Source organism: Lactuca saligna, unplaced genomic scaffold, assembly GCF_052625555.1.
Source record: "Lactuca saligna cultivar CGN05327 unplaced genomic scaffold, ASM5262555v1 scaffold_20, whole genome shotgun sequence".
Taxonomy (NCBI): Eukaryota; Viridiplantae; Streptophyta; class Magnoliopsida; order Asterales; family Asteraceae; genus Lactuca; species Lactuca saligna.
Window position 1 is genome coordinate 187,249 of NW_027629819.1, and position 24,643 is coordinate 211,891.

The 24,643-nt window shown below is 34.8% G+C and overlaps 1 long non-coding RNA gene and 1 pseudogene across 1 annotated transcript; one reads left to right on the top strand and one right to left on the bottom strand.

Annotated features, from left to right (window-relative positions):
- The first annotated feature begins 8,654 nt into the window (after window positions 1-8,654).
- On the top strand, window positions 8,655-9,539 carry LOC145020742 (F-box protein SNE pseudogene; annotated as a pseudogene).
- Window positions 9,540-21,681: 12,142 nt separating this feature from the next.
- LOC145020745 (uncharacterized) lies at window positions 21,682-24,420 on the bottom strand. The gene is made up of 3 exons (XR_013668917.1): window positions 24,247-24,420; window positions 24,072-24,156; window positions 21,682-21,836 (listed from the first exon to the last, which is right to left on the bottom strand). It is a non-coding gene; the product is annotated as an uncharacterized LOC145020745 (long non-coding RNA).
- Window positions 24,421-24,643: the final 223 nt, after the last annotated feature.

Genomic DNA, 24,643 nt, shown 5'->3' on the forward strand with positions numbered 1-24,643 from the left:
TAGATGAATAACATCCCAAGAAACGAAGTAATACCTCAAAAGGAAGCCCCAACAGAAGAGAAATCCGATTCTTAGCAAAGCCCCTTGCACCAAGCCACCTATCTCTCCAAGATCTCCTCCAAAATCTCTTCTCCAAGGTTTAAATGCACTCAAATCCCTCACAATCGTGTCTTAGGGTTTTCTGGACTTCAATAGAGGGTAAAGAGGCTGGGGAGATGGCATAATGTCCTTTAGATAAGGCTCATCCCCCGAAATTAGGGTTTTCTCCATTCAGCGCCTACTCGCCGAGTCCAGCCTCCGACTCGCCGAGTAGGCCACTTAACACGCGACCAGAGTCGCGACCCTACTCGCCGAGTCCACTCATGGACTCGCCGAGTTGCCCTTTCATATTTCCACTTTGAACCCTTGAACTTGCACTCCTGAACTCGGGATGTTACATAATCAATATATTATATCAATTTAGTATATACAAATTATTATATCAAATTTAACAACAACGTTGTTATATTCAAAAAATCATATATTTGTACAGACTTCAACTATATAGGTGTTTATGCGCAACGCGCGGTCATTCGCCTAGTTATAAGATATATAGATAGATGCATAAAGTTTATACATGTACATATGTTCATTACTTTGAAACATACATCTTTATAAAAGCGAATACATTACACTTTTACATACATACCAAGGATACTCAGCTTTTATAAACTTTATACAATGAAATTCATTATGCCTAGTGACTTAACCACAATTAAGTTAGGGTTGAGAGTTATTCACATACTTTTTAGTTAAGGGCTTTTAATGAGACTATATTTATTAGCTAAGTCTAAACACTTAGCATACCCACACTACTATAACTGTTAATCTTCGAAGCGAGATACATATAAATAGATCTATACGGGGTTAACATCCCCACCTGTGGTTACTAGCTACAACCTCGACCGATCAATCGAAGCGGGTGATAAGTGTATATAATTGTTAATACAACGTCCAATGAAGTGTTGTATGGGGGTACACTCGGTCAAATAGCTCGGTTAGAGGACTCACTATAAATGTTAACTAGAATACCTCTTTCTTTCACTACAACCATGGGCTCGTTTTCTTTCAAAACTATTTTAAGTATGAAATTACTTATATAAGAGTACAATTTGGTTTTCAAGAACATTGATAGTTCATTTTATTTACTTCTTTTTATAGTTTATTTTAGCATATTTCATTCATAATTTAGATAATTTCCATGCATATTTTCCTTTTTGTTATTTTATGACTATTTCGGGTACTCTCGAATCTTGTGAGCACAATTGCAGGTTTTCGGGTCTAGCGGAGCAGGAGTGTTCGGGACGTATAGGAGGCAATGAGATTTGGTAGACAAAAATGACGTTGGGCTTGATGGGTAGTGGAGATGATGCATGGAGTGATCTTGATGATTATTTGAAGACTTGGAGAGAAATAAACTTTAAATTTGCAAGATGCGGGGGAATATTCAAGCGTACGTAAATTATTAATCGGGCGAGTTCACGAGCTTTGGAGGATTTGGAGAGGTCAAATTGGGCTTAAAATGAAGAAAAACTTGAAGAAAATGGGCTAGGAGGTGATTGGATTCGATCTGGGCCAATTGGGCTAAGCTATGGAGGCCCAAAACCTCAAAGATGCTACATCCAGGGACCACCCGCGCAAGAGCACGCGGGTCGCGCAACCTCCTTCAGGGGCAGTTTTGGAAATTCTTCTTTTGAGCTATTTGAGGAAGGTTGGTGCCCATCTTTTGCATACTCTTGGACATCCGATTTTTGGAGATTCTCTCTGGAGTTTTGAAGACTTTTGAAGGCCAATAACCCTTGAAGAACATCATATTTTTACCTCTTGATTCTTGCTTAATGTTTGGTACAATTTTCTCTAACTTTGTTTCTTTGGGTTTATCCATGCTTGGCTAAGCTAATCTTTGTTGACTTTTGGTTAATCCTTTGAACTTTTGTTAAATGTTGAAGAATCCATGAACATGTTCTTGAATCTTTATGGGAATGTTTTGTGTTTTAAAATCTTATCATTACTTGTATGTTTTAGTTCATGAGTTTAAATGTGTTTGTGGTGATTAGTTGGCTAATTTCTTGATTAAGTAAAGGATCTTCAAATTAGCAAGCAACAAAGGATTTTTGTGTTGTTTTTGCTTCACACAATCATAAAAACATTTCCTCCAACATGGTGGTGAAATCATTTGACCCCTCTTGGATTTGGTGACTTTTTGGTTCTTAATGCTAGTTGACTTTCACTAATTACATGCTATTTGGATTTCGTGACTTTGACTAAGGAAATTGTTATGAGCTTCTCTAGCCATTTCAACAATTAAGAAAAGTCTAGGTAATCTCAAGCTCCTTGGATTACTATAGCCAAATTAAGGATTTAAATCAAAATATTGCACCATTGGATTCTAATGATATGTTCATCAAAAGTCAAAGTGAGGAAACTTTAAGTCAACCTTCTCTCCCTTATTGATTTTACATCAAACTCTTATTTTTGTTGCATTTGTCTATTTAAATCATAGTTAATTCTAGTTTGTTTCAAGTGTTTCAAAACACCAACCCCCCCCCCCCCCCCCCCATTTTATATTTATTGTCATTTTACAAGTATTTTTACAAAGAGATTTTTTTTCATAGAGTTATAAATTGAACCAATCTTCGTGGATTCGATCCCTTTACCACTATACATTATTTTAGTGTGTATATTTAGGGTTATTATTTGTGTTGGCCTCGACAACCACCAGACATTCAAAGATTCATTACAAAAACAACTTTAAGTATGGATTACTTATACAAAAGATGCATTTTGGCTTTCAATGATTCGTTGCAAACATAGTTTTAAGTATGAAGTTTTACTTATACAAAAATACATTTTAGCTTTTAAAGACTCATTGGAAATACTGTTTTAACTATTGTTGTACATATAAAGAAAATACTTTTTAGACGTATTAAAAGTATTACTGATGTTAGCAGAAAACCTGTAACTATCACCAACCTTATGTTGACCCTCAAAATTACATGCATTCTCAGGAAATCACTAAACAAGCATTCAAGGCGGATTGGATTACTGGTGGCCTAGTTTACTTGTTGTATTATATGTCTATCAGTTAAGGCAATTCATGTATTATTATTATTATTTGTAAAAACCTTGTATTCAAATACCAACATGGAACACAAATGCTATATTATTTATTGTCGTACGTGTGCTATATATTTAGTTTGCATGTAATCAATGAACTTAGTTGCACAGCCAGACATGTTTCGCTGCCTCGGCCAGGGGTGTGACAGAATTCGTTGAAAATATCTATGTCCCCATTCATCGTTGTAAAACGAAATTGCAAGAGTTTAGCGGTGTATTTTGATTTCTATGATGACCCGTAATTGGCTGACAACATGTATTTATAGGCTTCCTTTATGACAGTTGGAAATTATCAAAAACCGAATTTAACTGCCAAAATACATTTCAATTCAGTTCTTACAAATTTAATATAAATAAAAATTAATTTCGTAATTAAAAAATATTTAATTAATCAAAAGACCCTAAGAGCCTCAAGGAATAAGGCCTAATCTTTGACCATTAAATATTCTTTAATATAAGCCTAATTTGTGCCCAATTAGGCTAACCCAACACCATAATCCAAGCTCATCTACCTTAGCCTAATACTTTATCCATACTGATAAACTATGAAGGTTTATCTTGGTGATTTGTATTACCAATATGTATTTAAATGTAACGGATTAATTTGTTGACCAAATATAATCTTGATAAACATCAAGCAAGTAAGGGTGGGGCGCAATGCATACTTGTTTGAGTTTGTTCGAGATTCAAAGTTGACAGTCATATTGTGGACGAATAAGGGTCTAGGAGCAGGATCCAAGAGGCGGCAATTCCTGCCAAGGTCCAAGGGGAAGAGCCCATGGCTGGGAATACATTAATTTACTAAAAAATATCAGAAATCCAAATTCTTGAAAATGCACCCATTTTTTTATTTTTGTTTTGACCTTATTTAAAATTTGTTTTGTGATCGTTTGTGAGTGTTGCAAATTGTCTTGTGACACTTTGGACAGTTTTAAGACAAAAAATTGTTTTGTGACAATTTTTAGACAAAGATATACTTAACATGTTTTTGGTCATATCTTCTTGGTACATACAAAAATCATAACTTCTCATTTTATGTTCTTGTTCTCTCAACTTCTTAGTCTTATCCAATTGAAGATTAAGGAGTACCACCCAAAACACTTCAATTTGAAAGTCTAATCATAATTCTCATAATTCCAAAGTGCTATTTCTTAACCCATAAATCTAATAGCTTAGACTTATAAAAAGGATAAATATCTTTCTTGCTTACAACAATACCCCATATTTTCTATTCAAACTCCAAGAATACCCCATATTTAAATAGAAAATAAGAGAAAATTGATATTCAAATAAGGGAAATAAGATATCACATGCATCTGAAAAAATATTGTAAAACTTGAACCTTTCATAATAAATACTACTTGGATCTACTTTATAGGTAGTGAACGAGAGTCTTGAACTAACCACTTTATGTAGTAGATTCAAAACAATAAGTATCACACATATCATATATAAGCATATATCACTTCTTACCATTGTGGTCATTTCCATCGTAAAAAATCCTTTTTTCATGAGACTTTTAGAGAGCCTAGCCATGTAAACTCCCAAAGATGAGACCTCACATCCATCTCATACCGGTAATGCTAATCTGGAACAATCTGTACTATTCCACTATAAAAAAATGTCAACATTTTTAAGAGTAAATATTCATCCTACATCATCAACGAAAAAAAAAAAGTATTATTGGATTGAGCATACCTTTGTGTTAGTGCTACTTTGAGTCTTCACCAACTAGTTGCCCTATTGAACCTAGACCATAGGATCTTCAATGTTGCTAGGTTAGGTTTCCGCCAGGTGGTGTCTCATTGTGTTGGCTTTAAGCTTATTCCCCTCGATGTGAAGAAAACTTGTTCTCTGCTAATGCCTTTTGTCAAAGGATCAACTATATTTTCTCTTGACTTTATATAACTAATGGAAATGATTCAATTCCAATTAGGTTAACCCAATTAGCCGAATACTTTATCCATATTGATAAACTAGGAAGGCTTAGGCTTATAAGAAAGATAAATTTCTTTCTTGCTTCAAATGTAGGACAAGTCCCACAATGCTCATTTTACTAACTAAAGTTCCAACAAACTTAACATTATGAAATCTAATGTTGAAGTATTTACTTATTCATCATTTCTTTAAAATATGTCACTAGCTTTTATTATATAAATTAAAGTACTTGTTCATCATTTCGGTCTTATTTACACGAGTTTCACAACAACTAAGCCATAAAACCTCTAAAACAATCCCAAATATGCATTTTAACAGGTGGCGTACCTTAGTGGGAGGCCGAGCTAGCTCGTATTACCCTTCAAAATTTTTGGCGTAGTGAAATTATTTTGAGAAATTTTTCGTTATGAAGCAATTTTTCCGACGTGTTACCTCTAAAATTACATGAGCTACCTCTTACATTTTGTTTCTGGACCAGCAACCGATTTTAACATCATAACTAATAAGTATAAAGCTTTAAAAAAAGCTCTCTTTAAAGTGTCTCTAAACTCACAATACTAAATATTAAATTTTTCATTTACCTCTTTTTCTAAATGATGTATGTATCCATACAGATTTTTTCATCAGATTATACTTAATTATAAAATTTAACAAAACAATCAAAGGACGGGAAGCACAAAACTCATGAGAGTATCTTTAGATCGATCATTATATAAAAGGTAAACAACTTTTATCTGTTTTAGCATCGACTGGTCTTTTTCACCAAAGATAGAAAGAGGCTCAGATTCCAATTTCCGATTGAATTGGAATTAAATATTTGGCTTTGAATCCTTGTTTTGTTTCCCTGCTCTTCCTTTTGTTTACCTCTTTGTCTCTTGTTTTGTTCTTTTTGTTCACTCCACAACCTCATTGACAACTCTTAATATATATATTTTCCATATCTTTTCTATTTAATACTTTAATCATCTCTGACTTTTTCTTATTATTGCCTTCGTTTTTTTCTATTTTGGGATTTCATGTGAAAACTACGCCATGCATCTTTTATCTTTTTTCACTTAAACGTTATTTGTTTGTTTATTAGCATTGTTACAAAAAACTAGATGTGCTAATTTAAGTATATAGAATTTACTTTATGTACTTGAAGCAAATGTAAAAATAAGTAAATAACCATAAAACCAATAAATCAAGATGAAACCATACCCAACTAAAATAAGACGTTGTACTCGATCCAAAAATTGGTTTGTGGCATGGTTGAGTTGGAAATGGTCCCAACTTGATTATTTACTTAAGTTTTTGTTTATGATGTTTAGTTAGGAAATTAGACTCTTCTTGATTCTCGTATTGTGAATTTTTAGTTATGATTCATTCTAACCTGGTTTTTGAGTGTTTGAGTCTTTGAGTGTTGTATAGACTAAGACTGTTAATTAGTAAATATTCGAAACAAAAAATATAAAATTGACGTGGATCGGTTCAGTATAACTTTGATTTCAAATCTTATTTGATCAGATATAATCTAAGCTTGTTATAATTTTACATATGTGAAATGATAAAGATGTCATTTCAAGTTTAAAAAAAAATGTTTAGTCTTAATCGATCTAACCTTGGGTGATGGGTCTAAAGTCTAAAACATATCTCATAAATATAGTGGTGTTTAAAAACCCTATGTTATGGGACATATTTGTGAAGTTCAATCACACACATGCACACCCACACACATGGAGGTTTTTTTTTTTAATAATAATATTTAACCCTTTAGATGCCCATAAATATTTATATCTCGGGAAAAAAAAAAAGGAAGCCTAGTGAATCCGAGAAATCCAGAAAATGGTGAGTAGATATCGAAGGCATTTTGTCCCGTGGGATTTTGTAGGGGCCAAGATCTGAGCACTTTTGAATTGAAAGCAACTTAACCATGATCATTAGTTTTCTTCTTTTGGTTGGATCTTAACCAACATTATTCTTCTTGTGTCGAATGCATTTTTGTTTTATCCTTCTTTAAAACTACTATATGTTATCCTCTCAAAATATTATATATAACTTTTCAAAGTTTTTAAGAGTTTTGTTTAATCGTTTTTAAGAGAAAAAACTCAAATTAAAGATGGAAGCACAGGTTTAAAGTTTTATTTAAAATAAAAAAAAATAAAAAAAAAAAAAAAAAAACTTATAATTCAAAAGTTTTATCAAGTATTTTTTTGAAGGTTTTTTAAAGTTATATATATTATGTTATATATCAATTTACATCTTTGAGAAGTTTATAACTATTTTACCAAATATTTATATATAAATAAAAACTTCACCTATCTATATCAGTTACTTTTGTTAAACACATCTCATATATATTTGTGTTTGGTAGCTCTTATAATTTGTATATATAATTAGTTTTTGACCCGAAAATAATAGGATAAACAAAAAGTCTAGGAACATAATTTAGTAGCTCATCATGTTGTGGTTGATTCTTGATATCAAATTATCAATGCTTGGGAATGCCAACTTGCTCTTTGTTCCTCATGGGTCAACCGTGAATGTTATTTGGCGGATCATTATGTTATTTATATGCATTTCTGTTTTTATGTAAATTTTTCGTAGTGGTGTAAGCTTTTGGACATTTGTTATTTTGATAGTAAGGGATAATATTGTAATATACATTTGTTTACATTAAAGAAAAAGGAATATAAATATCTCCAAAAGATCGTATTCCTCATTTTCACCTCAACGGATCAAAAACAAAGCGTTGGAACCTGAAACAACGTAATGAAAAACAACAACAAAAGAACAATATATTCACTTTCCCCATAAACAAAGAAATTGACTATTTTCATTAGTTGAGGATTTTAATCTCTCTCTCTCTCTCTCTCTCTCTCTCTATATATATATATATATATATATATATATATATATATATATATATATATATATATATATATATATATATATATATATATATATATATATATATATAACTTTAAAGTTCAAATACAGTGGAAAAAACATGTTTGCCGTTAAACATATTTAAAGTCAAAATTATGTATTTTGACTATGTAAAAATCTATTTGATTTAGAAATATTCTAAAGCAAAGAGCTGCCAATTTACCTACTCCAAACTCAATGTTTTCTTTTAATAGTTAATACTTAATGCTACCAAAAGTTTGAAAAACAATTATAACTTCTTTAAAGCCTCTAAAACATAAATTTTTATATATATAAAAAAATTAAATAATTTCTCAAAATAATGTTTTGTCCGCATATATGATGATGTTGGATGTTAATTTTGAAATATACATCTATCCAAAATGTCACATTCAACTTCACGTCTAGTAACTCTTGTCTCAACACAAATCCAACAATCCAATATAAACTTAATCGAGTCCGAAATTTAACATTCCGGACATAATTTCTGGAAATTACTAAAACATTGGTTATTTAAAGAAATATGTTAACATTTATGATGTTAATTCTTTTGATAATCCATGCATATAAATGATAGTAAAATGAACTTAACCCTAATTATTAAATGTAAAACACACCCTAAGAAATTGTCACTGTTCTCTCACGCCCCATTGGAATTTTGTGGGTTGTCATTTCCTCCATGTCCCATCGATACCCTTCTTCCTCCTACAAATACCCACCACCCCCAAATCCCAATCTCCGAAAACCCACAACTGTTTACTTTTCCTTCCTAATTAATCATCAATGTCGCAGATTCATGACAATGAAGATATACAGAGAGAAACCAAGAAGCAGAAGCAGTGTTTTCCCATAAATGATCACGTCGATTTGTTGATAGAGGTGTTGCAGAGGCTCGACGGACGGTCGTTGGGCGCGGCGGCGTGTGTGTGTCGCCAATGGTGTTCCATCGTCCGGAACGACTCGTTATGGGAAAATCTATGCTTCCGACATGTGTCGCCGCCGTCGGTTGGAGTTAAGTCGGTGGTTTTGGCTCTGGGTGGGTACCGGAGAATGTACATGGTGTGTGTTCGACCGGTGGCGAGTCGACTGAAGAGGAGGAGATTCTTTAGCGGCGAGTCGGAAGTGGTCCGGCGAGTGTGGAACCGGCATGAGGTGGAGCTTTCGTTGTCGTTGTTTTGTGTGGAGTATTACGAGAGACTGTTGGGTGGTGGCGGAGGGGTGGTCAGCGGTGAGTCGCCGGCGAAGTCGCTCAAGTTTCTATGCAAGGCCGTGAACGTTAGCTTCTGACTGTTATGAGGAATGGCTTCGTAAGAAAATACTACACAAACGACGGAGTCAGATTTTGATGTTACATTTTTTGTTCTTATATATTTGTTGCAATTCTTAATAAATTATTATTCGAACATCTTATAAAAAGTACTAACAGTTATTTCTATTTTTGGTTGTGGTCTAATATTAATCCACAATCTTGTAATCTCATTTATTGATTCCAGAGTAAATTACAAAAATGTTGCTTGTGGTTGGCACTTGCATTTTAAGTCCATGTTTAACATTTTGAGGTTATGGTGGTTAACTATCTCCGTCAACAATCCAATCTAATTAATTTTTTTTATAAAAAATTAATTTATTTTTTTTCCACCTATACAATCCAATATAATTCAATTTTTTATATTCATTATCAACTCAATTCAACTTATTTTATATTAAAAAATTATATTAATATTGGTCTTTTTTTTTAGAGAAAATTAAATTAAGTTTTTTGGTATATTTTATTTTATTTTTTTATTAAAGATAAATTTTCCTTTTTAACAAAAATCGGTTTTTGGTATAGAATTAATTGATTTCCCTATAATAAAGTTGGATGCGTACACATAAAGTTGTTACACAATCTCAAGCCACGAAGGCCGTGGCTTCAAACTAGCTCACGAATGATTGTTCAATTCTTATTTTCTTAATGTATTTTTTTGTCACAAGCTGCTGACTAGGAACCCCCAATAGATCGGTAAAAATTGCATTGATGTTAAAAATTGTATTGATTGTCTTAACTCTGGTTTTACCAACACACATCTTCCTAAGATTTGTGGGATGTGGTGTTATATATGTCACACTCCATATCAACACCACATCATATATGTGACATTGTTTGTCACATTTGCAATTTAGAAGGTATGGGTTCCAATATTTGTAATTTTTTTTTAAATTAATTATATTAAAAATAATTAATTTAAACAAGTTATTTTAAAACTAAATTGTATTATAATAACTAACTTATACTTTTAGGATATAATAATAATAATTAATTTAAATAGAAGGGATTTATTTAAATTAATAATGAGATTGAACATTAAATAAAGGAAATAAATCTAAATGTTAAGTTTTATAAAGTTAAAGGGTGAATATAATATTCTTATTTTAAGTTTGCGGTAAACGGTGTAGCAGAAAAGAATTTTTAGGGACCAATATTGTAACTTTCAATTCAAAAATGTTTCTCTCTCCATCGGTAGATATATACCGAGTTATATTGCCGAGTTTTGTGTATCATGGCCACGGCTCGGTGTTCACCGAAGTCATGTCTGCTTTGCCGAACCACACCCACCTGCCTACTGTGTTATTTTGAGTCTATTTTATAGGACAACCAAAAGTATTTTCTTATAATAAAAGTGTATCTTTCTTACTAATTTTTCAGATTCTAACAGTTTTTTTTTTTAAATAAAAATTGAGTAAATTACACGAATGGTTCCTATGGTTTGGAGTAATTTGTGTGTTTGATCTTTAAATTATTTTTTTAACTCGGAAGGTTCCTACTGTTTGTTTTTCTTACGCGCTTGGTCCCTGTCACCTAAAAATACTATTTTGCCCTCGATTCTTTAACTTATTTAAATAAACACACCCCCAACTCCAACCCCCTCACATTACCCAACCTAAAACACCATTTTTATCTATTTAAATAATAGTCTTTTTAGGTAAGACAAGGACCAAGTGCGAAACAAAAGCAAAAAGTAGGGACCAAGCGCGTAACAAAAACAAACATTAGGGACCTTCCAAGTTAAAAAATAAGTTATGGACCAAGTGTGCGAATTACCCCAAACCATAGGGATCATTTGTGTAATTTACTCTAAAAAATTATCTTAGAGTTTCGATAACAAGTTTAAAATCTGATAAATAATTCCAAAATTTTGAGAAAATATTTGATTTTATTGAAATAAAACAAAAAAAAACAAAAAAAAAACAAAAAAAAAAAAAAAGCATAGCAAATATACACCACAATGACTTCAAACAAAACATTTGAACAAATATCAGTCATATTTGAAACTTCGAAATGAACATTTCAGATATACGTAGAGAGAGCTTTTGAAAAAACTTTTCATTCAAATGAGAAAAGAAAACCACTCATTATAATATTTTTTATTAGTCCAGAATCACTCATATAGAACAAAGTGGTTATTTTTGCAAAAATATAAAACACAATTGTTTCTTTTTAAAAAAAAAAAAAAAAAAAAAAAAAAAAAAAAAAAAAAAAAAAACTTAGGTGTTTTTGTTAAAGCGTTATTATTAGGGGTTAAATTCTAACGTCTGGTTCCTAATACGTATTTAACTTAGATTTATTCCATTTTATAGAGCAACTCGACGAGTTGGGAGCCCCAAAGTCGTCGAGTAGAGATCATAAGGGTCGCCTAACTTAAGTAAGATACTCAACGAGTTGGGAGGCCTCAACTTGACGAGTAGGCTGGCAGAGATGAAACCCTAATTTACGAGGTTTGCACCCTATTTAAACACCTTAAACCTTTCATGTTGGCCTCATTTCCAGCCTCTAAGTCCCAAACCTTAAATCTCGAAACCCTAATGCTATTATGTGTGTTTGTGAGTTATTTCAACTGTTTTAGTGTGCGTTTTGAAGCCATTAGAAGAAGGAGAAGCTTGAGGACATAAGAAGAAGTTTGTAGATCGAAAACCCTTGCTTCATCCATGACATTTTGTTGGTATAAAGCTTAAACCTTGCTTTGTGGTCAATTAGATCTCCATTTTTGAAGTTCCTTGCTTATTTTGGTCCAGGTGATATGATTCTTAGGATTTGGACGTCCCAAGTGGAGAACACTTCAGATCTTGGGCCTTAAGGGGTTTTCATGGCATAAATGTGCCAACTTTATGGCCAAGGAACTCTTATGCAACCTTTAGACCATCATTTTGGTCTTTTGAAGCTTTTATGGCCATGTATGTGGATAAAGTTTAAGACTTTACGTGATCATTTATGTGACATCCCCATTTTCACGGCCAGAAAAGACCGATTTTTGTTTATGTTTTATAAAAATCAGAGTACTTCTTTTAATAAAAATGTTGCGGAATTTGTTCCCAGAAAAACATGATAAATACTTTTTTAAAACATTTTCGAAGAAACGTATTTTGTTCATTTTAAAACATTTGGGATGTCATCGTTAATACATAAACATAAGCATAAACAGAACTTACATTTATTTACACTAGTGATCTACATCTCTTTAAATCTCTCAGTGTAATGTGACTTCATATCAACATCTGTGATATAAATAAACTGAGTGGGTCAGGTTGGGAAACCTGGTGAGTACATAGGGTTTTCAACCCACAATAATATAATTATTATTTTCAAACAATCAAACAATCAACCCAATTACCCATCCCTATTATCTGCTTTATTCTTAAGGATCTACCCTAAGAATCAACTATTCCTCGTTCATACATTCCTAAGGATCATCCTAAGGAATCGGCACGAAGTCCATCGTCACCGGGGTTTAGGCACTAAGTCTGCATAGTCGCCAAGGTTTTGGCACCAAGTCTGCATGATCGCCAGGGTCTAGGTATCAAGTCTGCATGATCACCAAGGTTTAGAGTACACCGGGTGAACACATCGTTCACAACACCTACAGGTTGCGAGCCTGATAGTGTTCCACTGGACTATCTAGGATAGTTTGTGGTTGTCATCCATACTCTGCTGAATGACGGGGACATCGGTTGGGAAAAAGGCTTCTCACATCGTACACCTCTCACCCACACCTTATAGTCTATATCACCTCTCAACTCATCATCCAACTCATATTTCATCTATTATATCTACCCATGTTTTACCCCAACATTTTCGTAGATATAAAATACATATATAGTTTAAATCATTTAAAACATGTATAAAATCTTTCACTCAGCATAGACAGCAAGTATTCAGACAATATGCACACATAGCACGTAATTTATATTAAAATACTTCATATCTATGTGTAAGATGAAAGGGACTATGCACTCACCTGAGAAGGTGGTGACTCGGTACTCGGACAGCGCTTCGTTTACTTTAGAATAATTTCCTTTGACGAAACCTAGTATTATCACCACTAGATTTTAGTCTAATATTACCGTGACTAATTATTAGTCTTATTATTATTATTATTATTATTATTATTATTATTATTATTATTATTATTATTATTATTATATAAGCGTTTAAACAATACTTTCCAATTACTATGTACAGGCAGGGGCCAGACATAAAACACCGGAGGGCAGGACCATTTTGGCGTATAGCACTTCTGAAATCCAACAACCCTATGCGGCCTTTTAAACCAGATTCCCCGTACCGCGAGTAGTTAAAAGATATTATAACGACACTTATATAAGTCATAATAATAGCTCAAATATTTATTATAAATTTATAATAACAATACTAATTTTAAATATAAACTATATTTAAAATAGGGTAAGCATAACTTACTTTCAAGGGGATTTTAGCTAGGAGTCGGGCTCTGCAGGGGCAGAACTTCGTCGCTGAATCTTTCTAAGAAAGATTCGTGCAGCGCTTCAACGCTCACCTTACTATACTAAAACTACAGAAAGAGAAGTCGAATCACGAGGGACCGAAATGCTCGGGGGATAAGGAGAGAAAGACTCTTGAATCAAGAGAATGGTGCAAGAATTATGAGAGCCCAAGGCTCTTATTTATACTAATTGAAGTTTCAAAAACTACCCTCCATAATTACTTAATGACCTTTTAGTTATATAAACAACTAAACACCCCTCTATAATACTATTTTAAATGGATTTAATGATATTTGTACTAAACTAATGTCGAAAGAACTCAACATTAGTCTTATAATGACTGCATCGTCGATACCTTTCTAATGATATATACATATGTATATATATATATATATATATATATATATATATATATATGTGTGTGTGTGTGTGTGTGTACGTATACATGATTTATACTTTATTTTAATACGTAAATATGCTATTATAATTTGTAACTCGTTCATAGGAGCTCCGTTTTTGATGTTCTTTATATCCACGCGTAGGTGGAGACGTACTCTACAACTTTCGTTTAGACTCCGTCGGCTAATTTTGACTTTATTTTTAAAGTTATATTTTTAACAGGCCGGGATAGGATTGGTCCGTTAAAATCTCATAACTTCTTTATCCGATGTCCATTTTCATCTGTATTTTTATCTTTACACTACTAATAACGAGATCTTCGATTCTTGTTTAGGTTGTGTCGGCTAAAAATCAATCGATCTAAAATTCGAATTTCGGGTTGTACACCGCTAATCCGAAACTTCGAAAAATCATAACTTCTTCATACGAAGTCATATTTGGGCGTTCTTTTTATCGATGTTCTTAGTTTAACATATTCTATGACTTTCGTTTAGAGCGCTAGGCTAAATCTCTCTCTATCATAAATTTACTATTTACGCTTCCCGGCGCCGTGCCGGTTCTGACGCGAAACTTCGACGGGTCATAACTTATTCGTTATAACTCGGATTTCGGCGTTCTTTATATGTACGGAAACCTTGTGACATATTCTACAACTTGGTTAAGATTATTTATTCTAAATAATATTTTTGTAGAAAAGTCGTTTTCGACCCCTATTGCCTCTAAATTGACTAGCCCGGATCTGCAGGCGTTACAATTATCTCCCCCTTAGGATGATTACGTCCCGGAATCATCAACGAAACAGGGCTCGTATAATGACTCCATACGTCATCTCTTCATCCTAGGTAATAATTATAACTTCTATATTCCTTCAAGTCTATCTCTTAGACTCATTGACTGTAAGCAGTACTCGATCGTGCACCTGCTCTCTACCTCAGGCTAGACTTCAAATTATGACCTATCATCATGTGATGCACGTTTAGACTTAGGTCTCTTAGAGTTAAATTCTAAAATAGACTATGCCTTCCTTCATGTTCTAATGTGATATAATCACACTTTAACATGTAGCGTTTCTGGCTACCAACTTCTTTAACAACGAACGCGATACTTCTATTGATCGCTTTGATTTCAATTGTTTGGTTTAAGTCGGACGCTACATCGAACTTGGTTCCCTGAACCACGCAACATACTCATCGTAGTCGGACTCAATTCGGTACGACCACTAGGGTCGGAAATTAACAATCTTTTTAGTCATTATCGAAACGATGGTAATGACATACTTGAAAAAAAACAGAATCAATTACTAGCTTCTTGGTAATCCTTGTGACTTTCCCTGATCCAAGTGTGAGTCTTTTGCTTCCAGTAGTATAGGCCTCTACTACCATTCACACCTACTCATACTCATCCCAAGTATTGTCCCGCAGTTTCCCAAGTCACCATACAAGAAAATCACATAACATTTTAACACATCAGATAACAAAACGAAGGTTTTATTATTTCTTGAAACTATTACATAGGTGTCCAAGTTCACCCTAAACTATGCCTCTAATAGGCTACATCATACGACACTATGGCTACTGCATAACTTGATCTTCGGATATGAAGTCCTCATCATTGATTCCTTGCACGGTTTTCTGCTTCGTCGAGGATCATGTGGAATGCCCTTGGCCTCGGTGGCGTTTCTGGTCTTGTTGCCTTATTTTTCCCCGGGCAGTCCCTGGAAATATGCCCTTCCTTGTTACATCCATAACACACCTTCTTGTTGGACGCACACTTGCTGGCGTAATGCCCTGTCTTCCCACATTTGTAGCAAGTCACCTCCTCGCTACATTTCCCGAAGTGCTTCTTTTTACACTTCTCGCACCACTTGGTTTCACCTCCTCCTCCTTCTTCAATCTTTGAGAATTTCTTTTCCTTGTTGGATTTTGATGATCCTTCATGTTTCCTTTTCTCGCCAACTTCAGCTCTCTCCAGACCTTTTTCCCTAATCTGGGTCTCAACATTCCTGGCTGCCCAGATGGCTCCTTTCAAAGTGGTTGCTTGCTTGACCATTGGTCCAAAGTCTGTTGGTAATCCATGGGCAAACTTATTGACCTTGAAGAGCTCAGTTGGAACTAGATAAGGAACAAGCTTCATTTTCTCTGTAAAACTTGCAGCATACTCGATGACACTCATCTTTCCCTTCTTTAGATTCTGAAACTCGTTGTTGATCTCCAGAAGATCCTGCTCAGAGCAGTACTGCATTTTTAACTGCACTAGAAAATCCTCCCATGACATCTTGCTCGCTTCTCCTTTGGGCATCGAATCGGCTAGTAGCTTCCACCAGCTTAGTACTCCAGATTTCAACAAAGGAACCGCGAGAGCGGTCTTTTGCCTGTTGCTACACTCGCAACTCTCAAACATCATCTCCATCTCAGAGATCCAGTTCATGACTTCCACCGGTATCGGGGTTCCAGATAGACTCGGTGGTTTGGACGCCATGAAATCCTTGTATTTGCATCCACGTCCATCATTTCCTCCATCCTGGTGGTTTTGCCTAACTATCGGTGGGTTGGCTTGACCAACAGTCCCACTGTAGTTTCCCTCCTCAGTCTGCCCTTCGTTCAACTCGGGCTGTTCGATCTGTATGGTTGCTTCTTCTCGATTTTGCTGGAGCAAACGTCTGGTTTCCTCCATTTGACTATCCAACATCTCCTGGATCATCGCTTGCACTCCGGCCATTGTTATTGGCTCAGCAGCGATTACCACAACCGGTATTTGCTCAATCACCGGGGGTTGGTTCCGGTTCCCATTTGCATTCATGTTTCCGCTACGGGTCCTTGCCATCTTGATCTATACACCGAATAAGGTGAATCTACACCTTTACTTAAGATTGACGTTTAAATCATCCTTATCACTCCGAAACGTTTATATGCTAGTTCTAATATCGTATTCGTACGTTTAGAATCCTAAACACATAAGGTGTCCAGATCCGATCGGCAACAGACCATAGATCCGATCAAACTATAGCATCATTTAGCACGTAAAAGGAATTTAGGCATCATTCCTAAAATAAGCTAGTGCTTGTGTCTATTCAGGTGCATTGCCTAAATCTATTTGACACACTCCTCGCAATCATCACTTAGCATTCTAAGTTTAAGTCTAGAAATAAATCCATATTCCTAGTTCGCTTAAACTAATGCTCTGATACCAACTGTGACATCCCCATTTTCACGGCCAGAAAAGACCGATTTTTGTTTATGTTTTATAAAAATCAGAGTACTTCTTTTAATAAAAATGTTGCGGAATTTGTTCCCAGAAAAACATGATAAATACGTTTTTAAAACATTTTCGAAGAAACGTATTTTGTTCATTTTAAAACATTTGGGATGTCATCGTTAATACAGAAACATAAGCATAAACAGAACTTACATTTATTTACACTAGTGATCTACATCTCTTTAAATCTCTCAGTGTAATGTGACTTCATATCAACACCTGTGATATAAATAAACTGAGTGGGTCAGGTTGGGAAACCTGCTGAGTACATAGGGTTTTCAACCCACAATAATATAATTATTATTTTCAAACAATCAAACAATCAACCCAATTACCCATCCCTATTATCTGCTTTATTCTTAAGGATCTACCCTAAGAATCAACTATTCCTCGTTCATACATTCCTAAGGATCATCCTAAGGAATCAGCACGAAGTCCATCGTCACCGGGGTTTAGGCACTAAGTCTGCATAGTCGCCAGAATTTATACAATAGGCACTAAGTCTGCATAGTCGCCAAGGTTTTGGCACCAAGTCTGCATGATCGCCATGGTCTAGGTATCAAGTCTGCATGATCACCAAGGTTTAGACTACACCGGGTGAACACATCGTTCACAACAGCTACAGGTTGCGAGCCTGATAGTGTTCCACTGGACTATCTAGGATAGTTTGTGGTTGTCATCCATACTCTGTTGAATGACGGGGACATCGTTTGGGAAAAAGGCTTCTCACATCGTACACCTCTCACCCACACCTTATAGTCTATATCACCTCTCAACTCATCATCCAACTCATATTTCATCTATTATATCTACCCATGTTTTACCCCAACATTTTCGTAGATATAAAATACATATATAGTTTAAATCATTTAAAACATGTATAAAATCTTTCACTCAGCATAGACAGCAAGTATTCAGACAATATGCACACATAGCACGTAATTTATATTAAAATACTTCATATCTATGTGTAAGATGAAAGGGACTATGCACTCACCTGAGAAGGTGGTGACTCGGTACTCGGACAGCGCTTCGTTTACTTTACAATAATTTCCTTTGACGAAACCTAGTATTATCACCACTAGATTTTAGTCTAATATTACCGTGACTAATTATTAGTCTTATTATTATTATTATTATTATTATTATTATTATTATTATTATTATTATTATTATTATTATTATTATTATATAAGCGTTTAAACAATACTTTCCAATTACTATGTACAGACAGGGGCCAGACATAAAACACCGGAGGGCAGGACCATTTTGGCGTATAGCACTTCTGAAATCCAACAACCCTATGCGGCCCTTTAAACCAGATTCCCCGTACCGCGAGTAGTTAAAAGATATTATAACGACACTTATATAAGTCATAATAATAGCTCAAATATTTATTATAAATTTATAATAACAATACTAATTTTAAATATAAACTATATTTAAAATAGGGTAAGCATAACTTACTTTCAAGGGGATTTTAGCTAGGAGTTGGGCTCTGCAGGGGCAGAACTTCGTCGCTGAATCTTTCTAAGAAAGATTCGTGCAGCGCTTCAGCGCTCACCTTACTATACTAAAACTACAGAAAGAGAAGTCGAATCACGAGAGACCAAAATGCTCGGGGGATAAGGAGAGAAAGACTCTTGAATCAAGAGAATGGTGCAAGAATTATGAGAGCCCAAGGCTCTTATTTATACTAATTGAATTTTCAAAAACTACCCTCCATAATTACTTAATGACCTTTTAGTTATATAAACAACTAAACACCCCTCTATAATACTATTTTAAATGGATTTAATGATATTTGTACTAAACTAATGTCGAAAGAACTCAACATTAGTCTTATAATGACCGCATCGTCGATACCTTTCTAATGATATATACATATGTATATATATATATATATATGTGTGTGTGTGTGTACGTATACATGATTTATACTTTATTTTAATACGTAAATATGCTATTATAATTTGTAACTCGTTTATACGAGCTCCGGTTTTGACGTTCTTTATATCCACGCGTAGGTGGAGATGTACTCTACAACTTTCGTTTAGACTCCGTCGGCTAATTTTGACTTTATTTTTAAAGTTATATTTTTAACAGGCCGGGACAGGATTGGTTCGTTAAAATCTCATAACTTCTTTATCCGATGTCCATTTTCGTCTGTATTTTTATCGTTACGCTACTAATAACGAGATCTTCGATTCTTGTTTAGGTTGTGTCGGCTAAAAATCAATCGATCTAAAATTCAAATTTCGGGTTGTACACCGCTAATCCGAAACTTCGAAAAATCATAACTTCTTCATACGAAGTCATATTTGGGCGTTCTTTTTATCGATGTTCTTAGTTTAACATATTCTATGACTTTCGTTTAGAGTGCTAAGGCTAAATCTCTCTCTATCATAAATTTATTATTTACGCTTCTCGGCGCCGTACCGGTTCCGATGCGAAACTTCGACGGGTCATAACTTCTTCGTTATAACTTGGATTTCGGCGTTCTTTATATGTACGGAAACCTTGTGACATATTCTACAACTTGGTTAAGATTATTTATTCTAAATAATCTTTTTGTAGAAAAGTCGTTTTCAACCTCTATTGCCTCTAAATTGACTAGCCCGGATCTGCGGGCGTTACAATTTAGTCCCTAGAGTCCAGATCTATAACCTCATGGTCCATCTTGTAGTTTTTGTGGTCTTGGGATGAAAACTTTGGCCTTTTGGGTTAGGGGTTGAGCTAAATCTCATTAGGAAGGGTATTGATGGGTAAAGTTGGAAACTTTACCCTTCTAAAGGCATTTCCAGTCTAAATCTGGAATATGAGACTTGGATTTAAAGAATAAGGACTTAATGCAATAAGAAGGGTTGACAAATTGATGAACTCAACGAGTCCATAAGGGAACTCGGTGAGTTGGTTTGGAAAGTTCCTGTTTCTGTTGAAAATGAAGGAACTCGACGAGTCCACAAGGGAACTCGATGAGTTTTACTAGGCTAGTCTCGATTCTGTTAAGTAGGAGGAACTCGGCGAGTTGGAGGAAAACTCGACGAGTTGGATCGCGATTTTACGATTCTGTGATTTATGGGAACTCAGCGAGTTGGGGAGTAAACTCGACGAGTTGAGTCAACTCGGAGCATGACTTTGACTTTGACCTAGACTTAACTTTGACCATAGTTGATCCTAAAGGGTTATGAGTATGAAATGGTATCTAAGGGGTTACTTTGGTTCAAGGAGTAAGTAGAGTTGATTCCAGACAAAGACGTTTCAGCTATCATCCGACATTTGAGGTGAGTTTCCTCCTAGATTGAACGGGTCGAAGGCACCAATGACATCCTCTGTATGCTATGTGTGATTATTAGTAGCTAAGTGTAGGCAGGGACTGTATCTTAGCATTAATTGAGTATGTATATGGAATGGATTGGTAGATTTGGTTATACTTGTTGTCTGTGTGATACTTATATGTATTCTTAGTTATCTAAGTGTGGGCGGGGCCCGAATCTCACTATTAGCTGAGTGTGGGTGGAGCCCATATATCCTAGATAGCCAAGTGTGGGCGGGTCTCGTATCTCCTAGATAGTCGAGTATGGATATGGCCCGTATCTCCTAGAGAGTTGAGTGTAGGTGAGGCCCGTATCTCATTAAGCGTGGGCGGGGATGTACTTCTTAGGGTGGGGCATGTTATCCCAGTGTAGGCGATACTCGTATATCTTTGAGTGTGGGTGGGGCTCGTATCTCCTAGTTGCATTTTATGTGTATGGTATGTGGTAGTTTGGGGAGACTCGCTAAACTTCATGCTTACATTTTTCAGTTTTGGTTTCAGGTACTTCCGGTATCAAAGTGAAGAGATCAGGATGACTGCATTGCACAACCATGATGTTTAGCCTGGGATAGTGGGATGTTACTCTGATATATTTGACATGTGTTTTAATATGGATATACCGATTATGATATTTTGAGATACTATGGTTTCTGTTTTGATAAGATGATTTTAATAACTATGATTTATTTAATGATTTAAAAATGAAATTTTTGGTCATGATTTTTGGGATGTTTCATGAATAAATATTATAAGGATATTGATTAAGCCAACAATTGTAATAAGAGAAATTAAGTAATCTAACCACTTTTTAATGATATTTCAATAATAATAATAACCATTTTTGTCACACCCCCAAACCAAGGATGGCGGAAACGTCTGGGGGTGGAGGACTTCATGTAGAGTATCACAACAATGAGTATAATAGTGCTCAAAGTAAAAACAACCACCATAAATATAATTGCAAAAGTTACACCAAAGTAAATGTTTACATCTTTCAAAAGCAATTACATTATGATGACAAAATAATTTGTTGACGGTTTAACGTCCCATCCTCAAAGCGATGAAGTTTTCCTGTTTCACTGACTTCCTGAGAATACAAGTAGTTTTAAAAGTGTCAACACAAAGGTTGGTGAGTTCATAAGAGTTTTGTTTGAAGTAGAAACCGTTTTTCCTTGTAAAATCGATTTAGTTTGATTTCCAGAAAATCCAATATTTTCTTAGTTAAGTATGAATAGAAATAATCCTGCATGATGCATTAATGAACCCTAGAGCAATCCGTAGAGTTCCTCTATAATCGTCCAGCGTATAAAAGTTATATAAGGGTTAACTTAGATAAAACGTTGAATGTAGTGGGTCTGCCCCAGGTCCACAACCCAACGAGGAACAGGAGATGAGGCGGGCACCACCAATTCTAGGCCAATCATGACTAAATTCTTATATGACTCAAACATATACGCTCAGCAACTATAGCTGAAATCTAACAATTCTAAAGGAAATATAGTTTTAATATCATAATAACTTTGTATAGAGACCCGACGTTTTGTATTTGTACCCATAGAGATAAAAGGTGATTTTAAATCGACATAAAACTCATTTAGGTTTTAAAAATAAAATCCCGTAAACTTATGGATTGTTCCCTATGTGAGCCGTTATAATCATACTATGACTATGTGAACCTGCCACGACGTTCTCAGTGTCGCGAAAAATGAAATGACATTTGTCACCCGTAGACCTGCAGGTCCAACTGTAGCTAGCAGAAAGGTGTGGGGTGTCAAACCCAATATAGATCTATATACAAGTATCACGTTCTCCCTCAAGGAGATTCTGATTATAACTACCAGGAATTATATCCCGCACTCGGACGTACGGGGAGATAGAGAGATAGAGAGAAAGAAAAGATAGAGAAACTCACAATATAGGATAACAAGTTTATTGTTCCCTATGTGAGCCGTTATAATCATACTATGACTATGTGAACCTGCCACGACGTTCTCAGTGTCGCGAAAAATGAAATGACATTTGTCACCCGTAGACCTGCAGGTCCAACTGTAGCTAGCAGAAAGGTGTGGGGTGTCAAACCCAATATAGATCTATATACAAGTATCACGTTCTCCCTCAAGGAGATTCTGATTATAACTACCAGGAATTATATCCCGCACTCGGACGTACGGGGAGATAGAGAGATAGAGAGAAAGAAAAGATAGAGAAACTCACAATATAGGATAACAAGTTTATTGTTCCCTATGTGAGCCGTTATAATCATACTATGACTATGTGAACCTGCCACGACGTTCTCAGTGTCGCGAAAAATGAAATGACATTTGTCACCCGTAGACCTGCAGGTCCAACTGTAGCTAGCAGAAAGGTGTGGGGTGTCAAACCCAATATAGATCTATATACAAGTATCACGTTCTCCCTCAAGGAGATTCTGATTATAACTACCAGGAATTATATCCCGCACTCGGACGTACGGGGAGAGATAGAGAAACTCACAATATAGGATAACAAGTTTACGTTAAATGTTTGTGAATATAAATATTTCTTGTATGAATGTACCCTTTTTGTACGAGTGCGCAGAGTGATGTATCATAAACTATACCTATTATAGTTTATCTAAAATGTATGTAATATGTATGAATCCTTTTATGGAGATGTATTAGTGTTGTAAATATATTCAAACTATACTTTTTATAGTTAAATAATACGTGTTCCAAAATGAATGGATAATATTTAATATGAATGTCTTAGTTTCAGTTCATAATGATAAACTACTAGGAAACACATTCAAACATTAAAACTTATGATTATACACTTTGCTCAACATAATACAAAGTGTTATGATATTTACATGTTGTTGGTAAAATTTAGCAATTCTGCCCTGTTTTGGAAAAATCATAGAAAAATCATACGAAGTCGAAAACTAGATCCGTAAATTCTGAGAGTTCACAAAATGTGTTTAGTTTGCTCATAAATTTTATCTCAATTTATAATGACTTCTAACTTGGGTGAAAAAGTCCAAGATCACAGACTGGTCCGGATTGTTGTTTGAAATGATAGGCAGTTTTGTAAAAATCACCATAAATTGTAGAAAAATCGTATGGAGATGTGCAAGTAGCCATTTTAAAGCTAAAAACTTGATCTATTTGCACCTTGTACAGTTTTGAAAACAAAAATAGTTAAGATGCCCAAAACAGTCTGTGAATGGAGTTGAACTTTTCTGATGAAGGCTGTTAGAAAAATTTAGATACGTTCTTAGTGTTTTAACTTGTATTCCCCCCCTGAAAACTTGAGAAAACATGAAAATGTAGGGGTATGAACTCACCTTGAGTGATTTCAGTAGATAAGTGTTGAAGAAGGAAAGTGTTCAACCTAAGAACACTTGAGGAAACACTTGAAGATTCGAAGATCTAACACAATTATGATGGAGTTTGTGTAAGATATTCATGATTTGAGTAGAATGAAGTGAAATAATCATAAGGAGGATGAATTATACTTACTAAGTGTGGAAGAACACTTGAATCCAGCCTTGGATCTCGAAAATTTGTGTAGAAGAGTTTGAGAGAAAAAGTGATGTTTGTTACTTAGTGGAATGAGAGAAATGAGAGAAAATGAGGAGTGTGGTTGATTGTTCCAGCTCAAAAACGTGGGAGTGAGTGAAATTTGAGTGTAAGGGAACATTGAAGTGACATAGGTAAGGTGGGGAGGTATGGCTGGTCATAGAGTGGGTGTGGGGTGGTTGCTTGTGATCATACGTCTTTGGACTCAAAAGTCAAGAACAATGTCTTATAATAGTCTATATCCCATTTTTAGTTTAATTTTCTAAATATATGTGTGGTTGTCTATGTGTGTGCATCTCTTTAAAAATTCTGCAATTTCATCATTTTATGACCCCCA